A 19,649-nucleotide genomic window follows, 5' to 3' on the forward strand; every position below is an offset into this window, starting at 1 on the left:
CTCCTCCCCAGGTGTCCTCAGCGCAGTCAGCCCTCACTCACCCACGCTTCAGGTGAAGACCTTGTCAATCCCTTGATCTCTTGCTTTTTCTCTAGTCAATTTGACAGGGAAAGAGTAAAGGGACAAAGCAGGTAGTTAAATAGTTAATCCCACTAGGGGGTTGTAAGTAAAGAAAAAAGCATGGGAGACCCTGTAAGTTAATGGTCACTCAAGAAAGCAGGTTTGCTTAACCACGAAACCAAGCAGGCTTGCTTAGCAACAAAACCATGCAAACAATCATGAGACATGCCCCAAAACAATAAAACAATGGTGGCATGAGACCCACATCCTGCCCAGTGAGCTCACTAAGTGAATGACCCCTAGGACATGCTCTTTGCACACATAAAAAACAATAATTTATGGAAAGGTGACATTTCAAAGTGAAAGACCCCCCCCCATTGCTCTGAGACCTGAAATAATTTTTCCATAGTGCCATGACAGTCCTGGCTTGACCACGTAGGGACAAGAAAACTCCCCTGCCCAACCTGGAGGAGGAGCTGATGATAGAATCTTATAGAATCTAAAAAAAAAAAAGTTCTGATGAACCTAGGGGCAGGACAGGAATAAAGACACAGACATAGAGAATGAACTTGAGGACGTGGGGAGGGGGAAGGGTAAGCTGGGACGAAGTGAGAGAGTAATGTCGACATATATAACTACCAAATGTAAAATAGCTAGCTAGTGGGAAGCAGCTGCATCACACAGGGAGATCAGCTCGGTGCTTTGTGACCACCTAGAGGGGTGGGATAGGGAGGGTGGGAGGGAGACACAAGAGGGAGGGGATATGGGGATATACGTATGCATATAGCTGATTCACTTTGTTATACAGCAGAAACTAACACAACGTTGTAAAGCAATTATATTCCAATAAAGATGTTAAAAAAAAAATGAGGAAGAAGGTGGTCTTTTTTCCTCTCCCTACTTTTCCTTTGATTATAAAACTGTAGCCCACTAAGTTCTCACGGTGTGGCACCCTCCCACCTGCCCACTTGTAAGCCTCACAAGCATCCTATTCTAATAAATCACTTCTTACCTATCACTTTGCCTCTTGCTGAATTCTTTCTGCACTGAGACATAAAGAACTGGAGCTCCTCAGAGCCCCCCGAAATGCCACCTAGCGGTCTCAAATTCATCAGCAAATCTTCTGGTGACCAATAGTCCTGGTGTGCCTGGGATTGAGCAGGTTCTCAGGATGTGGGACCTTCAGTGCTAAAGTCAGCAAGTCCCAGGCAAACCAGGATGGGTTGGCCACCCCTTTCTGCACAAAAGGCATTGGGTGGCTGGAGTGGATGATCCAGGTGGAGATTAATAGCCAGACTAAAGAATCTCGTTCTAGACGTGATGGGGAGCTACTGAAGGGATTTGAGTGGGGATCATATCTGATGGGATGTGATGTATTAGGTTGGCCGAAGGTTCGTTCATTTTTTTCCGTAAGATGGCTCTAGTAGCACTTAGTTGTCTTTAACTTCATTCAAAACAGTTTTGTTAGATTGTATGTGACAGCTGTCATATCAGCATGCATTTAAAAAAAGACGTCAAAATTGGTGAATTTTTGTGTAACCATTTTTTCTTCCATTGAAGATGGAAGAAAAAAGCAACATTTTTGGCGTATCATGCTTTATTATTTCAAGAAAGGTAAAAACTCAACTGAAACGCAAAAAAAGATTTGTGCAGTGTATGGAGAAGGTGCTGTGACTGATCGAACATGTCAAAAGTGGTTTGCAAAGTTTTGTGCTGGAGATTTCTCATTGGATGCTGCTCCAGAGTTGGGTAGACCAGTTGAAGTTGATAGCGATCAAATCGAGATATTAATTGAGAACAATCAATGTTATACCACATGGGAGATAGCCGACATACTCAAAATATCCAAATCAAGTGTTGAAAGTTATTTGCACCAGCTTGATTATGTTCACTGCTTTGATGTTCGCGTTCCACATAAGTGAAAAAAACCTTCTTGACTGTATTTCTGCATGTGATTCTCTACTGAAACGTAATGAAAATGTTCCATTTTTAAAACAAATTGTGACGGGCGATGAAAAGTGGATACTGTACAACAATGTGAAATGGAAGAGATCGTGGGGCAAACGAAATGAACAACCACCAACCACACCAAAGGCCGGTCTTCATCCAAAGAAGGTGATGTTGTGTACGTGGTGGGATTGGAAGGGAGTCCTCTATTATGAGCTCCTTCCGGAAAACCAGATGATTAATTCCAACAAGTACTGCTCCCAATTAGACCAACTGAAAGTGGCTGTCAAGAAAAAGCATCCAGAATTAGTCAACAGAAAACACATAATCTTCCATCAGGATAACCGCAAGACTACATGTTTCTTTGATGACCAGGCAAAAACTGTTACAGCTTGGCTGGGAAGTTCTGATTCATCCACCATATTCACCAGATATTGCACCTTCGGATTTCGATTTATTTCGGTCTTTAAAAAATTCTCTTAGTGGAAAAAATTTCAGTTCTCTGGAAGACTGTAAAAGGCACCTGGAACAGTTTTTTGCTCAAAAAGATAAAAAGTTTTGGGAAGATGGAATCATGAAGTTGCCTGAAAAATGGCAGAAGGTAGTGGAACAAAAGGGTGAATAAATTGTTCGATAAAGTTCTTGGTGAAAATGAAAAAAGTGTCTTTTATTTTTACTTAAAAACCGAAGGCACTTTTTGGCCAACCCAATATTTTCTTAAATTATCCCAGGCGGCGGTGGGGTGAACAAATCATCATGAGAACCAGAGTGGGAACCTGGAGACCAGCAAGGGGGCTGGGGTGTTTGTCCTGGTCAGCAAGCCAGTGGCTCAGACCAGGGCGGTTGCCGTGGGCGCTGTGGTGTGCCATCGCATCTCCCCCTCATGACCCCGGCCCTCATTTCCCTGGGGGCCAGGGGTGGGTGTTGGCTGCTGACAGCTCACAGCTGGGTCCTTCCCTGGGTGTTACATTCTTGCATAGCCCACATCCCATGACTGGTTGACACAGGGCTGCAAAGATCCAACTCCCTATCCTTAACTGGGCACAACTCTGCAGGCCATGCCAATGCCAGGGCTCCAGGGGGATTCGCTGAAGGCTCACAGTACAGGCTCTCCCTCCACCCTTCCCTGCTTCCTTTGCTTTGTCACAGGTGCTATTCTGGAAACAGTAAAACATTTATTGGCTACCCTCATCTCAGCCTCTTGGTCCTGGTAAACCTGATCTAGGACAGTGGTACAGTGAAAGTGGGGAGAAGGGGTGGTGTGTGTGTGTGTGCATATATATGATTGCATACACACATTTTAGAAAATAAAATTTGCATACCGTAAATGCACAAATCTTAAATATACATCTTGCTGAATTTTGAAACACATATTCATCTTTATAACCCCCACTGAGGTCACGCTATAGATTTCCTTCATGACTAGAAATTCCCTTGTGACCTTTTCCAGTCAGTAACGTCCCCAAGATAACTACCATCCTGACTTCTATAATAATCTATGATCATAGATAATTTTTTACCTGTCCTTGAACTTCATACAAAATGGAATCGTAAGTAGTCATTCTTTTGCCTAGCAACATGCTTTTGAGATTCTTTAATGTTGTTGAATTTATCCGTTGTTCTTTTTCATTTCTGAGTAAAATGTGTTTCTTTTAAAGAAGTTGAGTCTAGTTTTCTTGTTGGTTTATTTATTTTAATCTTGCCTGATGATCTCTGTCTTTTAAGTGGAGTATTTAGTGTGTCTCATTTATTCTTTGTTCCTTTGGCCCTGCTTTTATGCCTTATTTTGATTTGTCAAGACTTTCTTTTACTCCATTGTGTTTCCTCTATTGTCATCATTGTACCTATTCCTTTCAATTAATATTTTTGTGGTTGCTCTAGAGACTACAATATGCATTCCTAGTTTATTGCAATTAATATTTTTTTTAAAAAAATTTTTGGCCATGCTGTGCAGCCCATGGGATCTCTGTTCCCTGACCAGGGATCAAACCCACGCCCCCTGCATTGGAAGCGTGGAGTCTTAACCACTGGACCACTAGGGAAGTGCCTGTAATTAATCTTAAATTAGTCTCATATTCACATACCAAAGAAGAACTTTACAACAGTGTAATTCCACTTCCCACTCTTGTCTGTTCTGTTATTGTTATACATTTTCTTCTATATATGTAATAAACCTTACAATACATTGTTGGTATTGTTACTTTAAGTCAGTACTTAATTTATTTGCAGTAGTATTTTATATTTACCTAAATATTTATCTTCCTGTGGCTCTTCATCCCTCTCAGTAGATCTGTACTTTCATCTGGCATCATTTTACCTCAGCCTGAAGAACTTCCTTTACAGTTCTTGTGGGGTAAATTTATTGGTGACAAATTCTTCCAGATTTTGTTTGTTTGAAAATAGCTTTATTTCATATTCATTTTTTTATGGTAATCTTTTTTATTTATTTATTTATTTTTATATTTATTTTTGGCTGTGTTGGGTCTTCGTTTCTGTGCGAGGGCTTTCTCTAGTTGCGGCAAGCGGGGGCCACTCTTCATCACGGTGCGCGGGCCTCTCACTATCGCGGCCTCTCTTGTTGCGGAGCACAGGCTCCAGACGCGCAGGCTCAGTAGTTGTGGCTCACGGGCCTAGTCGCTCCGCGGCATGTGGGATCTTCCCGGACCAGGGCTCGAACCCGTGTCCCCTGCATTGGCAGGTGGATTCTCAACCACTGCACCACCAGGGAAGCCCCTCATATTCATTTTTTTTTTTAATATGTATTTGTATACGTATAGTAACACTAATCTTCATTTATCAATTTCCCCCCTCCTTTCCTTTTAATTAATTAATTTATTTATTTTTGGGTGTGTTGGGTCTTCGTTTCTGTGCGAGGGCTTTCTCCAGTTCCAGCGAGCAGGGTCCACTCTTCTTCGCGGTGCGCGGGCCTCTCACTGTTGCGGCCTCTCTTGTTGCAGAGCACGGGCTCCAGACGCGCAGGCTCAGTAGTTGTGGCTCACGGGCCTAGCCGCTCTGCGGCATGTGGGATCTTCCTAGACCAGGGCTCGAACCCGTGTCCCCTGCATTGGCAGGCAGACTCTCAACCACTGCGCCACCAGGGGAGCCCCCTCATATTCATTTTTTTTTTTAATTTTATTTATTTATTTATGGCTGTGTTGGGTCTTCGTTTCTGTGTGACGGCTTTCTCTAGTTGCGGCAAGTGGGGGCCACTCTTCATCGCGGTGCGCGGGCCTCTCACTATCGCGGCCTCTCTTGTTGCGGAGCACAGGCTCCAGACGCGCAGGCTCAGTAGTTGTGGCTCACGGGCCTAGTTGCTCCGCGGCATGTGGGATCTTCCCAGACCAGGGCTTGAACCCGTGTCCACTGCATTGGAAGGCAGATTCTCAACCACTGCGCCACCAGGGAAGCCCTCATATTCATTTTTGAAGGCTATTTTTGCTGTGTCTAGCAATCTAAGTTGGCAATTTGTTGTTTTTGTTGTTTTTAACCTCCTAGCACTTAAAAATTATTCTTTGCCTCACAATGCCCACTGTTTCTTAGAGAAGTCAGCAACCATCATTTTGATTGTTTTGCTGAATATCATGTATTTTCTTTAGCTGGATTTAAGATTTTCTCTTTACCTTGGTTTTTAGAAGTTTGATTATAATGTACCTAGATGTGGCTTTTTTTTTTTTTTTTTTTTGTATTTATCCTACTTAGTGTTCACAGAGCTTCTTGATATTCGGTTTCATGTCTTTAATCAATTCTGGGCAAATTTCACCCATTTTAACTGCTAACGTCGTTTCTTCTCCTTCCTTTCCTTCTGAATCTCCAATTACACATATGTTAGACTACTTGATATTGTCCCACACGTCGCATAGGCTCTCTTCTTTTTAGAAAAATCTTCAGTTTTTTCTTTCTCTACTTCAGTTTGGATAATTTCTATCAACCTGACTTTGGGTTCACTGATTCTTCTTTTATGTTCAGCCTGTTATTATGCTCATTAAAGACATTCTAATTTCAGGTATTGAATTTCTTAGTTCTGAAATGTCCTTTTTGGCTTTATTTTAAAGTTTTCATTTCAATATCTTTGTTGAAATGCTCCACTTTGTAGTCTTTTGTCCATCTTTTCCTCTAAATTCTTTAAAGTAGTTATTATATCTATTTTAAAGAACTTTTGTACTTTTATAGCAGTGAGGTTGAGAACTCAGATATTCTTGCAGAATGCCTAGGTTCAAATTCCACTCTGGTATTTACTAGGTGAGTGATTTAGGAAAAGTGAATTCTCTGATCCCCAGTTTCCTCATCAGTCAGATATACATAATAATAATACCTACCTCATAGGTTTCCTGTAGAGGTTAAATGAATCATGGGTAATAAATAATTGTTAAAGCAATGCACCACACATATTAATATTCAATAGCTATTATTGTTATTATTAACATTTTTATTGAGATTTCCCAGAGAGCTATATGCACTACTAGAATATCTGAATTCAGCAAAAGTGTATACCATTTCTCTATTTCAAGCATTGACAGAGGAATTTATTGTCACTTGGACTCACATTTCCTGGGTTTTTCATGACATTGAACATCTTTCCTTACCTAGGGTTAGTCATTGGGATTTTCCCCAGAACCACTCTGGGCTGTGATATACTTCCAGATTTCCTGATGGAGCTAATTTGCTCATCTCTCTCTTTAGAATAAAAACAGGCACCCTGTGCCATGCATTCAGAGTCACCAGTATTGTCATTTGCTCCAGTGTTTCTATCTGTACTCCTCTTGGAGATGTTTCAATAGCAAATATTTCTGAGAGCCTACTATGGGCTAAGGAACGTTCTATGGTTTGGAGGTGCAGCTGTGAATATAAGAGAACTTCTGCTTTACGAAGCCCACCTGCCCTCTTCCAACCACCCAGCCTGGCTGTCCTCCCCTTCTTGGTGCTAGTATATATAAGGTGCTCACTAAGTGCTTGATGCATGAACCGATGCATTAGCAAAGGTGCAAAGTTTTAAAAAAGCAATGGCCTAAAACCCTCAAAGGAGATAAAACTGAAGCCCACTTCTTCAGCCAACAAGGGTAAACGGGACATTCACTTGGCACTGACCTTGGCACTGGTATAACATAGGGGTTTTCTACTGGGGGCAATTTTGCCCCCCAGGAGATAATGGCAATGCCTGCAGACTGTTTTGGTTGTAACAGCTGGGGTGGAGTGCTACTGCATCTATGGGTAGAGTCCAGGGATGCTGGTGAATCTCCCACAATGCACAGGATGACCCCCACAACAAAGATTACCTAACTCAAAATGTCAGTAGTGCGGAGATTGAGGAACTCTGGTGTCATACAAGAGGCTGACCCCCTCAGGGGCTTCATCAGTTCACTAGAGATGAGATGCACACACAGGCAATGGTTGCAAAGCAACACGTCCCCAAAGGAAAATGTGTGACACCACTTTCCATTAATGAAGTAATAAATTAATTCAATAGATATTTATTCAGTGCCTACTTGACATCAGAAAAGAGGCTGGGTTCTAAGCAAACAGCAGTGAACGAGGTAGACAAGGTTCATCTGTTTTCAGGAGTTTCAGTCTACTGAGGGATGATGGGTAATTTACAAAAGAACATAATATCAGGTTGTGAAAAATGCAGTAAAGGAAACAGATCGGGTGACAGGATAAATAGTGACTTGGGGTGGGGCTACTGTCTCATGTTGGGTGGTCTGAGAGGGCCTCTCTGAGGAGGTGACATGTGGGCTGAGTATTGAAGGATGAGAACCAGTCACCATGGAGAGATCTGAGGGAAGAGTGTGCTAGGCAGGGGGAACAGCAAATGCAAAGGCTCAGAGGAGGGAAGAGATCTGGGAAGTCAAAGGACCAGAAATGAGGCCAGTGTGTGTGAGGGCTGGGGAATAGTGAGTGTGGGGGAAATGGGGACATGGAACTACCTTACGAACTGCTTAGTGGGACAGAAAGAGAAGGGCATAGTGATGTTTGAGTCCTGCAGCCACAGTGGGGCGTTGGGATCCTCAATCCTTTCTCTCATTTTTTGGTCCACTCTCATTATCAGGGGAGAGGAGAGTTTCCCCACGATCACCCCAATTTTCTCTTGACTTTTCACCACTACTGAAGCCCATACTCTCTAGCCAGTTACTGCCTGTGACCTTATTCTTTGTTTAACAGAAGCTAAGAGCAGACACATCAACATTTATCAGCCAAGCCCCAAATCCGATTGAAGATTTAGACAGAACGTTAGATGAAATAGAGCCAGTGATCCTCATTAAACAAAAATATACATCCTTTGTCTTGGCTAAGGAATTAGGGCCCCAAACTGCCAGTTTAATATTTAAAAACAGGTAAATAAAACTTAATCTCTCCATAGAAACTGGGGGTCCTGAGGGAAGTAAGGATTTACTGGCTTTAGTCTTCAGCAGTAATTTCCACAGCGCCTTTTGTTTGCATAATATGTCATACTTTACACACATTCTTTTGTACATTTTCCTCCATTAATAAGTATTTATGTGTTACACATCATTACAACTTTTTTCTCAACTTAACAATAATAACAAAATGCCCACAGTCCTGCTGACTTTCTCATAAATGAATTCTTTCCCTGCCTCCAACTGCGTCCTCTTATTTCTCACAGTGTGTTCAGCACTCTATATGGGTTTCTTTCCTGCCTCGTTCACTCACAAAGGGACAGTGGTTGCTTTTGTCTGCCGGGCATCTGTTTCTTCTTCTCCTGGAGGTCCAGCCTGATTTTCTTCTTGGTGACCTTTTTCTCCCCCATCCTCTCTTTACTCCATCTGAAAGAATTGACTGCACTGGCTTCCAGTTCTAGATTTAGGTTCATGACCTGGGTCTGACCAATCAATATATTCTACTCTCCCCTCTCCTTGGCCAAAGTCATTCACTGATGGTCGTATGACCCAAATCAGGCCGATAAGAGCTACCTGGAAAAAGAAACCAGAACCCATTACTGTCAGGATGTAAAACTGGGCCCCTAAGCTGAGAAGGGCTTGCCTGTGTGTCAGGCCAACACAGAAGAAAACAGAGTCAAGAAATGGAGTCCTGACATGACTTGAGTTACTCGATCCAGCCATGTCTGAAGCAGCTATCTGCCCAAAGGAGAACTGTACCTTTGAATGGGTAGGGGGTATCAAAACTAAATCTTTGAACTCTCTATGATGGAGGTAATGCCTGCATTTTAGGGACATCAGTTGGGGAGAAAGGCACCAGATCTGGGTTATGGATAAAGGACAAATGAGACATTCAAGTTGCAGGCACCATAGGCAGTCAGGAGTGGAAAAGATCCAGAGGAACTCTCATGCATAGGGAAGGTTCCCAGAGGAGGTGAGTTGCGAGCTGGTCTTGAAGGGAGCGGGAGGTGTGACAGGCGGGGGGAAAAGCCTGAGCATGATCTGAATAATACTTGTCCCATCTGGACTGAGTCACTGATGCAAAAACGCAACCAAGTTAGTGAATAAGAGGGATAATCAAATCCTGATCCCAAATACAAACCTGCTGGGTTTTATAAATCTGGCCGCCAAGAGTCTTACAAATTCCCCTCTTTGGAGTGATGACTTCCTGTCTGTCAATCTGATCGGCTCAGACAACACAGACTAGCCCCCTGTCTGTCTCAAAGGGACCTTCCCTGTGTCTTGCAACTCATTCTAGATAAGAAGAGTATTTCTCAGGTCTGCAGAAATCCACAGAAGAAAACGCATTTTATGATCTGAAGGGAGATGAAAGGCATGTCTTAACAGCGCATTTCAAATGCATTCGTGCTCATCACAGAAGCCTCCCCAGTCCCTACATTATTTAGAAAACTGCAGGAGAGGGGATAACGAATGCAGAAAATGCGAGCGATTCATTTTGATTTTTCAAAAATGCAACCCAGCCAGAGAAAGCTTTGCAAAATGTCGAAAGACAAAACAAAACAATATCTCTGAGATTCGTAAAGTCATGGAAATTAAAGCGATGATAAAGCAAAAGCAAACCCGATACCTTAAAGGACCCAAGCATTCTGATTTTTAAAAGGTGGCCAAAAGGAAAAAAACAAAAGCCATAAAAGGGTGTCTGAGGGGTAAGGAAACTGTTATGAAAATGGGAATTCTGTGCTCTGAGCTGTTCACAGCTCTGTCCCTGGAGTGTGAAATTAGCGACTGAAGGCAGATTTCACAGGCACTTCCGAGGAGCGTGGTGGCGGATTTGCGACGGGGCCTCTCCGCCAAGTCCGGCCCACTTGCAAGCTGCTGTCGTTATTCATGCAAAGCACAGATAATTCTGAGTGTCTGGAGCGTTTTGCATTAAATGGAACGCAGCCTCTCTCCTTCCTAGTGAGTCTAGTGCTGAGTGCACGTCGGGGCGGAGGGTGGCAGGGAGCACCTAGGAGACCAGCATTCTCATGGAACCCCTATTTTCTCCTGACAAAAGAAAAATCTATACGGATCACGTTGGGAATTATACTGGCAAATCTATAGGAAATAGGAATTTAGTGAAAATGTTAAACATTGAGGAGGGAGGGATAAATTAGGAGTTTGGGATTAACATATACACACTACTATATGTAAAATAGATAATCAACAAGGACCTACTGTATAGCATAGGGAACTCTACTCAGTATTCTGTAATAACCTATATGGGAAAAGAATCGGAAAAAGAATGGATATATGTATATGTATAAGAGAATCACTTTGCTGTGCACCTGAAACTAACACAATATTATAAATCAACTATACTCCAATATAAAATAAAAAATTAAGTTAAAAAACGTTAAACATTAAAATCTTCCCAAGGGATTCTCCCGGTCTGGGTCTTAGGACTATAACAAATGATGACATTCTTTGTGTCCCCATCATGTCACCAACCTGGGAGTGGAGCTTAACAGGAAGTTCAACCGATTAAAAAAAAGATGGGAGATGATGAATTTGGAGGCATGAGCTGCACTTTTCTCATTCTCCCTTTCCGTGTATCCCTTGCACAGCTATGTTGTGCACATGAAACAACAATCACGTAGAAAGTGTGATCACAACTTTTACCTTTCCACACTTTCATTACTGATCGTGGTCAGCTGGGCCAACTTGAAAAGGTCCCAGGAAAAAGAGATCATTTTAAGTAAGTACAGTTAACCCTTGAACAACACCGGTCCACTTATACGCGGATTTTTTTTCAACAGTAACTACTACAGTACTACACGATCCGCGATTGCTTGACTCCGTGAATACAGAACCGCGGATACAGAAGACTGGTGTATAGGGAGGGCCAACCATAAGTTATACTCGGATTTCCCACTGCATGGAGGGTTGGTGCCCCTAACCCGCACATTGTTCAAGATTCAACGGTAGCTGCTCACGGAACCAGAGAAAGGTTTGGTCTTGGGTAAAAATCATCTTATTTCGTTTATCATCTTAGGAAGAACTTGTGCTCGTTTTTATTCATTATTTTTTAACACCATTATATTTTCAAAAGTCCACTCATTCTTGATCATTAAACTATCACCTTTTTGGTGCTCTCCCTTCGTGATCTCCAGGGTGATGGATATCAGGTAACTTTCAAACATGGTTCTGGGTATTCTTGCTAAAAGTAGACAAAACAAACAAATGACGGTGATCACAATGACAGCAACAAAAAATCTAGCCCACAGTCCTCCATCACACACCATGAATTCAATATGAAGTAAGATGGATTTGCCCAGCTTTCATAAAGGTTGCTCTGTCACCCCATGTGTTGGCTCGTATCACTGGAAGGGAGGGGCAGGTGGGCTGCAGGGGCGGTTGATTCGGCAACCTGCAGGTGTCCTCGAGGACACCTTGTCCTCAAGGACGCTCCTCAAGGGCACTCTGCTTGCCACAGTCTAGGCTTCATCTCCTTCCTGTCTGACCTCTTTGCTCCTGTCCAGCAGGGGAAACAGAGCCACTTCTGGACTCTCTCCCGGGGCGTTGCTCATAAACCCCCAGCAAATACCTCCTAGAATGTCCTCGGCCTTGGTTGGGTCACGTGTCCACATTTCACCCAATCACAGGCAAGGAAGATGGGATTACCATTGGAGCAGCTCTGTAGCAGGGGTGGGGTCCGCCTCCCTGAGGCTCCCGGGATGCAGAGGGGAGCAGGATATTCCTGACCAAGCCAAGGACCGCTTAGTAGTGAGGGTAGGGATGGGAGATGCCAGATCAGCTGTCAGCAATACCCACCCATGCACAGTCACAAAGGCGTCTTGATCACCTTGGGTACCAGCCTAAGCATGTTTAACGTGTGTGTTGGGCTGAATTGGCTAGAATTCCAAATGAAATTAACACAGTGTTGGATGGGGCTTCCCTCCTCCAAAACAGAGTTCCTCCAAGGATGTGCAGGGAATGAAAACCACACAGCTAGTTCTCATGGGCATCCATGGTCTGGAAGGAATCAAGGCTGTGTTCTCAAGATGAATCTTTCTTTCTCTTTCTCTCTGTCCACAGGGTTCAATGCTTTTTAGGCAAGGCTGCCCTGCTTCTGTCCCCATATTCTTAGTTTCTGTCCCCACTTCACTCTGCCCACCAGGGATCTGGGCTGGTTGTGGCACCAGGGCAGCACCCTGACGTCCTGGGCTTTATGCTACAGAACCATCACTCACTCGTACTTTCCACCTGAACCATCCGTTTCTTTCTACACGTGGTTTTATAGCATGAGTTCAATTTTCTTTTCACGTTTTTTTGCCTCATCAAGGATCATGATGTTTAAAAAGATGATCAAAAAGGAAGAAATAAATGAAACCCCGGTTCGGACAACCTGGGCTGATTGCATTGGCTCCCCGCTCGGTTCTGTATATTGAAAGAGAACAACAAAGCCCTTTGTGTCTCCAGACGCAGCCTGTTTTCTTATTTCATGTTGTGGCCTCTCCACATATTTGGCACCTCTTAAGATTTATGGGAAACAGATTAAAATTAAAGTATCAGTAGGATTACATTCTGCTGTGAGTGACCCAGGCCCCAGATAAAAGAAGGTTTAGCACAATATAAATTTATTTTTGACTCGTGTAACAGGCTGGGGGTGGGAGCTGTGCTCTACCAAGCTTTCAAGGGGTCTCATTTCTTCATTTTGTTTTTCAGCCACAAGAGGCCTCCATTCCCCGGGTTACCTCATGGTCCAAGATGGTGGCTCCAGCTCCAGCCATTATACCCACTGCCCAGCCAGCAGGAAAGAGAAAGAGATGGAATTGAATGGGGACAAAGGACACACTCCAGGATTCTTCTAAGTAGTTTCCATTTTTACTCCTTCAGTTACAAACTATACCTGGCTGCAACTTTTTTTCTGGTGGGTTCAAAATTTTAAAAATTGATTAATGAATACTATGTAATAATAATCATTAATGCTTAACTAGTGGTTACAATGTGCCAGGTCCACTTGTAAGTGCTCAACATATTTAATTCTCACAGCAGCCCCATTGTGCTCACTGAATAATGTCTCCTGGGAGACGTCCATGTCCTAATCCCCAGAACCTGTGAATATGTTGTTTCACTTGGCAAAAGAAATGTCACAGGTGTGATTAAGTTAAGGTTCTTGAGATGGGGTGATGAGCCTGGATTATCAACGTGGGCCTAACGTAATTACAAGCCTCCTTATAAGGGGAAGGCAGGAGGTCAAGGAAAAGAGAAAAATCTACGCTGCTCTCTTTCAAGATGGAGGAAGGGGTCTTGAGCCCAGAAGTGCGGTCAGTCTGTAGAAGCTGGAAAAGGTAAGGAAACAGGTTGTCCCTGAGAGCCTGTAGAAGGAACGTGGTTCTGTGGACTAATTTTAAACTTCTGAGCTTCAGAAACATAAGATACTAATGTGTCGTTCTAAGCCGCTAAGTCTGTGGTCAGCTGTTACAGCACCTATTGGAAATGGATGCCCCCATCATGCAGTTACTATTATCTCCATTCACAAAGGAGGAAAATGGGACTTCCCTGGTGGCCCAGTGGATAAGAGTCTGTGCTCCCAATGCAGGGGGCCTGGGTTTGATCCCTGGTCAGGGAACTAGATCCCCATGTATGCCACAACTAAGAGTTCACATGCCACAACTAAGGAGCCCATGTGCTGCAACTAAGACTTGGTGCAACCAAATAAATAAATAAATTTTTTTCAAAAAGGAGGAAAATGAAGCACAGAGAAGCTACATCACTTGCCCGAGATCACACGGCTTCCTGGTGGGGGGAAAGTTCGGATCTGAACGCCGGCAGTCCCTCTCTGGAGTTTACCCTTATAAGCACTGTTTACCACATGGAATACATGTGCCGTCTGTCTGGGGTTTGATTTTGTTTACAATTTTTTATGCAGTAGATTTTTACAGCCTTTCAAAACTTTATTTCAGATTTTGGAAAATTCAAAACAGATGTGAAAGTAAGGAGAATGACGTAATGAACTCCTCAACACCTATGGCCAAACTCGTTTCATCTGTGACCTCCTCTCCTTGTTTTTTCCTTCCTCTCATTTATTTTGAAGTAAATCCCCAATATTACTTCATTTGTACATATTTCTAAAAAAACTCTCTTTTGTAACAGAATCATCACCCCTAAAATTCTAATTTTTAATATCTTTAATATCACCAAATACCAAGTCAGTTTTCAAATTTCCCCAATTGTCTCATTTTTTTTTTCAGTTAGTTTCTTTGAATCAGGATCCGAAAAAGTTCTATATATTTCCTTTGATTGATGTGTCTCTTGAGTCTGTTTTAGTTTATAAAAGCACCATTCAATAACAATAGAAGCCACAAGTGTAATTTTGAATTTCCTAGACAGTAAATTAAAAAAAAAGAAATAGGTGAAATTAATTCTGATATATTTACTTAATCCAATGTATCCAAAATGTTATTTTAACATATAATCTATCTAAACATTATTAAGAGATATTTGCAATATTTTTTTCATACTCAGTCTTTAAAATTAGGTGTATATTTTACACTTAGAACACATCTCAATTCAGACTAGCTGCATTTCAGGGGCTCAGTGGGCTACAGGTGGCTAGTGGCTGCCGTATTGGATGGCACCAGTGTATAACATCCTTCCCTTTTTTCTTGATATTTATTTTTTGAAGAAAAACGGGTCATTTCTTGCATTGTGGAATTTGCTGATTGCGTCTCTGGGGACATAGGAGCTTGTCATTGAAAAACTCTCTTATTCCACGATGCTCTGATGCCAGGCATCTTGCCTCCTGGGGTCTCTTCTAGGGAAGCATCTGGAGGGGCTTGTCTTTCAAAAACCGAAGAAAGAACCGGGCCCTCGTAGAGCAAAGTTCTCAGACTGAGCTTGCCACCCATTAATGGGTCGTGAAATCAATTCAGTTGGTCACAATCAGCATTTTAAAAGTAGGAAACAGAACAGAATATAGCAGAATTGAATAAGATGGAATGCAATGGAAGAGAAAACACCTCGTGCCCGTATGTGGGGGGGGAAGGTGCTGTTTTTCCATGCAGTGTGAGCGTGTGTGTGAGTGCACACGTGTGCTTGCACCGTGTCTGAGAAAATATGCATCTCTAACTGTGGGTCGCTGCCTTGGTCAGCTCGGCTGCCAAAACAAAACACCACAGGCTGGGGGGCTTAAACAATAGACGTTTATTTTCTCACAGGTCTGGAGCCTGGAAGTGCAAAATCAAGGTGCCAGCAGGGTTGGTGTCTGGTGAGTGATCTCCTCTTGGGTTGCAGATGGCCGCCTTCTTGCTGTGTGTGTTCCCATGGCCTTTCCTCCACACAGGCAGGTGGAGAGAAAAAGAACAAGCTTTCTGGTGTATCTTTTTATGAGGCCACCATCTTGTCAGATCAGGGCTCCACCCTTATGACCTCATTTTACCATAATTACTTTCCTTAATGACCCCATCTCCAGATCCAACCACACTGGAAGTTAGGGCTTCGACCTAGGAATTTCGGGAGGACACAAACACTGAATCCACAGCACAGTCAAAAAAGAGTGAAAGAGCCTGCTCCAGAGAATTTGCCCACCCATCTTTCCCAAAGTCAGTAGGACCACCGCTTGCAAACTCCTCTGACTCAGCTACCATGGAAATCTTGGCCAAGGCGTTCTATCTGATTCCCTGGGACCAGGACACTTTTCCCTCTCTGCAGGGGACAATGAGGGTCTTGTGTGTTTTCAGGGAGCAGATGCTTGTATGGAAAATATGACAGGCCTCCTCTGCCCCTCCGCCGAGTATTAAATATGATGGCACCGAAGTCCACGCCACCCACCTGCCCTGACTTTAGAAGGAGAAATGCTTACATAAAGGGGCACTGATCCTTTTGCATTTTTGTAGCCAGAGTCATGTCTGAGAAAGCCAGGGGTCTGCCAAAACCACCTTAAAAATCCCACTGCAGCAAATGTAGGAGGGAGAGGAGACATGCATTGATAGCAGAGTTGAAGTTTGGAATGTCAGAGCAAAGTCACTAATTACAGTACAGATGAGGTCACTAAATGTGCATGATTATGCAAATCCAGGTGGAATGCAGAATGCTAATTATGTCAGCATCTGCAGCTCAGAGGGAGGCTGTCAGGATGAGAGCCCTGAACTGAGGAAGCAGGAGAGCCGGGTCAGGCCGGAAGAGACAGGAGCCCCAGGAGCTGGATATGGTCCCAAGTGGGCTTAGCCTCGGGCAGTGAGGGGTCCTGCGCCCAGAAACAGCCAGGTGGGGAGGGCGAGGCTCGAGATGGAAATAAGGCTCTGCTAGCATGGGCAGGTCCACCAAGGCGAACAGCAGGAGGGATCTGGGGCAGGGACAGTGCTTCCAAAATTGTGACCTGCTTGCCACTGGTGCTTGGAGAAGTGAGTTAGGTGGCACATGGAAATTTTTCTACGTCGCGGTTACATTTATGGCTATGTTTGTATGGTGACATGATCCAGGAGCAAGTGTCTCAATTCTGTCCATTGAGCTTCTGTGCCATGCAAGGCACCAGGGATTCACAATGAGCAAACCAGGCATAGTCCTGCCCTCATGCAGCTTTCATTCTAGTGCAGGGAGACAGATGGATACCTGCTTACACTTATTCTACTTAGATGTAGCCAAGTCTGCATCTTTATTGAAACAAGCCTCGCTTTTTTTTTGCCTCTGGTGCCAAGAAAATCACACACCCCCCAGGGGCGACACACTTTAACATTTATGTGAAAAGGAATTACATCCTGTGTAATTCCAATCTTCTCTGCCACAGTTGTTTCTTTGGTCTTGTGGGGTATTTTTAAGCATCAAAAGGAAAAAGAAGGAGAAAATCCAAAGAGACCACCCCCAAAGTCTGAAATCCTGTTAAACCTCAAACAAAACCAAACCCACCAGGGCTTGACGGAGTAAGCTCATAAACAGAAAAGACTTAGTGGTGAGATTCCGTGGGTTCCTTTGTAACCCCAATTCCTTCCATCTGGACAGCAGGGGACAGGGCAAGTTTCTTATTTTGTAGATATTCTGATTGGGCTACTTGGAACAGAGGGACCCTTCTTTGATCTTTGGATTTTGTTCTTATTTTAAAGTTACATAACGAAATGTATTATTTTTTGAATAGCCCTGGTCCTTTTAAAAGGAAGGGGCAGAAATTATTACCTAAGGTATGTAGTAGAGCTAGAAATAGGGCTTGAAAATATTTTATTCTCTACTATTTAAAGTGAACATCCTGACAAATTAGGGGCTTGCCACCAGGAAGTAGAGGAGGGAAGGAGATATTCTCCCTAAAATCCTAAGATCTTAATCAATGCAGGACATTTTTCTAATGTAGAGCAGAGCTTCTGTCTATAGCACTTTCCTGCAGGCATTGTAATATCCAGAGTACGATTGCTATGAAATTCTCAAAAATAACACACAGATACAAAATCCAAAAGCTGGAAACAGCCCAAATGTTCTCCAGTGTGTAAACAGATAAACAAACCCACCATGGAGTACTATGCAGCTGTAAAAAGGGAGGAAATATTGCTACATACTACAATTTAGATGAGTCTTATAGGCACTGTGCTCGGGACAGAGCCAGTCCCCCAAATTTACATACTTCGTGATGATCCCATTTATTTGACATTCCCAGAAAGACAATATGGTAGTGATGGGAAACAGATCAATACTTGTCAGGGATTTCTTAAAGGTACAGCATGAGGGAATTATGAGAGATGATGCAACTGTTTTGGATCCTGATGGAGGTGGTGGTTGTATGAATCTCTACATGTGTTAAAATTATTAGAAATATATACATAGAAAAGAAAAAAATATCAATTTTCCTGGATGATAATTTTAAAAAATTATTTTTAAAATTTATTTTAATAATTTTTAAAATTTAAAAATGTCAGGAGTGAAGTTTGAATTCACAGTGGTGTATAACTCACCCATTAGTCCCCCTGTGTGCTGTACGTGGTGTATGTGGACCTCTCTGTGCTCCCCTGGGACACCTCTTGGACTTCGTCAGCTTCCCCTTCCAGAAATGCTCATCCCACTCAGCCACCCTGGGCCCTGTTCTTCCTTCAACAAGCCAAACTTGCTCACCTCTGATTTTTTCTACTTGCCATTCCCTCCTCCGGGATGCTTTTCCATCAGGGAGTCCTGGTTTGTTTGAGACTTTCAGTGCTGAAAAAGTCCCTGGGAAACTGTGATGTGTTAGTTGGTCGCCCTCAGCCAGATTTACACCCTCACTTCATTCAGATCTCTGCTTAAATGTCTCCTTTTCAAATTGAGTTTTCCCCAACCACTATGTAAAATCACACCCCTCATATCCCCCTCGATCCTTGAACCCCACTGGATTTCCCTCCATCCTACTTCTTATGTCCTGTCCCTACGCAGCATGTCTATTTTTATTTGCTTATTACACATAGATCCAGTGGAATGCTTTATGGTAGTTAGGTTTAAACAAAAAAGCAAGCTGCAGAAAGCCACATGGCATTCACGCACCATTTGAAGCACACAAACCGTGCTGTATAATATTTGCAGACACACAGATATGGTAAGTCATGAAGCTCTGCAGGGGAATGTTAAGCACCAAGTGGTGCCTTGTGGGCAGAGAGAGAAGGAGCTGGGGTGAGGGGGCACAAGGGGCTTTAATCAAGCCATATGTTTTATTTTAGAAGAAAAACATCTGAAGCAAATACAGTATGATAAGATTTCACAGAGCTGGCTGATGAGATCATAGTCATTCATTATATTCTTCTTTATATTTTTTGACTGGCTTGAAATATTCATGATGGAAAAAAATGCAAGACTAAAGATCTGTTGCTGAAGGAAAAGTGATTGCTCTGTTTAGGATACCCCCAGAGTGACCACACTTTCTAGATGATACCTGTCAGCTCTTCATGTTCCTTACAAATCACATCACATCACATCACATCACATCTGAGATGTCTGCTGAGCTCCTGCCTCAGGAAAGGGAGACACAAAGATACCCAAACACAGCCCTTGCCTTCAGGGGGGCTCTCCATGGAGCAAAGGCATGAAAAGAGAAACCAGAATAAACGATCTTTGTTCATTCAAGGCATCACTAGGTGATCGCTGAGCACATGTACTTGGGATTTGGTGCCCAATGACTCGTTTGGTAAAGAAAAGTAGAAAACACCACCAGGGCCTTTCTAGGCACCAGAGACAATACTGGGAAAATTTTCCATTTTCTTGGATTTGTGGGGGAGATAGCTTTCAGTCCTGGTATAAAGAGGGCTATAGTTGCATGGAGGGAAAGAAGGGACAGCTTGATTTCGTCACCTAAGATTG

The 19,649-nt window shown here is 43.1% G+C and overlaps 1 protein-coding gene across 1 annotated transcript in view; it reads left to right on the forward strand.

The window, feature by feature from the left end:
- The window catches only part of LOC309645497 (uncharacterized protein), a 114,961-nt gene extending 95,544 nt beyond the window's left edge, over positions 1-19,417 (forward strand). Inside the window, exons 18-19 of the mRNA XM_082430673.1 lie at positions 11,159-15,720; positions 15,817-19,417. The gene's annotated coding sequence lies outside the window, so the exon portion shown is untranslated. The remainder of the gene's footprint in view (positions 1-11,158; positions 15,721-15,816) is intronic.
- Positions 19,418-19,649: the final 232 nt, after the last annotated feature.

Source organism: Balaenoptera physalus (assembly GCF_965194825.1).
Source record: "Balaenoptera physalus genome assembly, chromosome: 16".
Classification (NCBI taxonomy): Eukaryota; Metazoa; Chordata; class Mammalia; order Artiodactyla; family Balaenopteridae; genus Balaenoptera; species Balaenoptera physalus.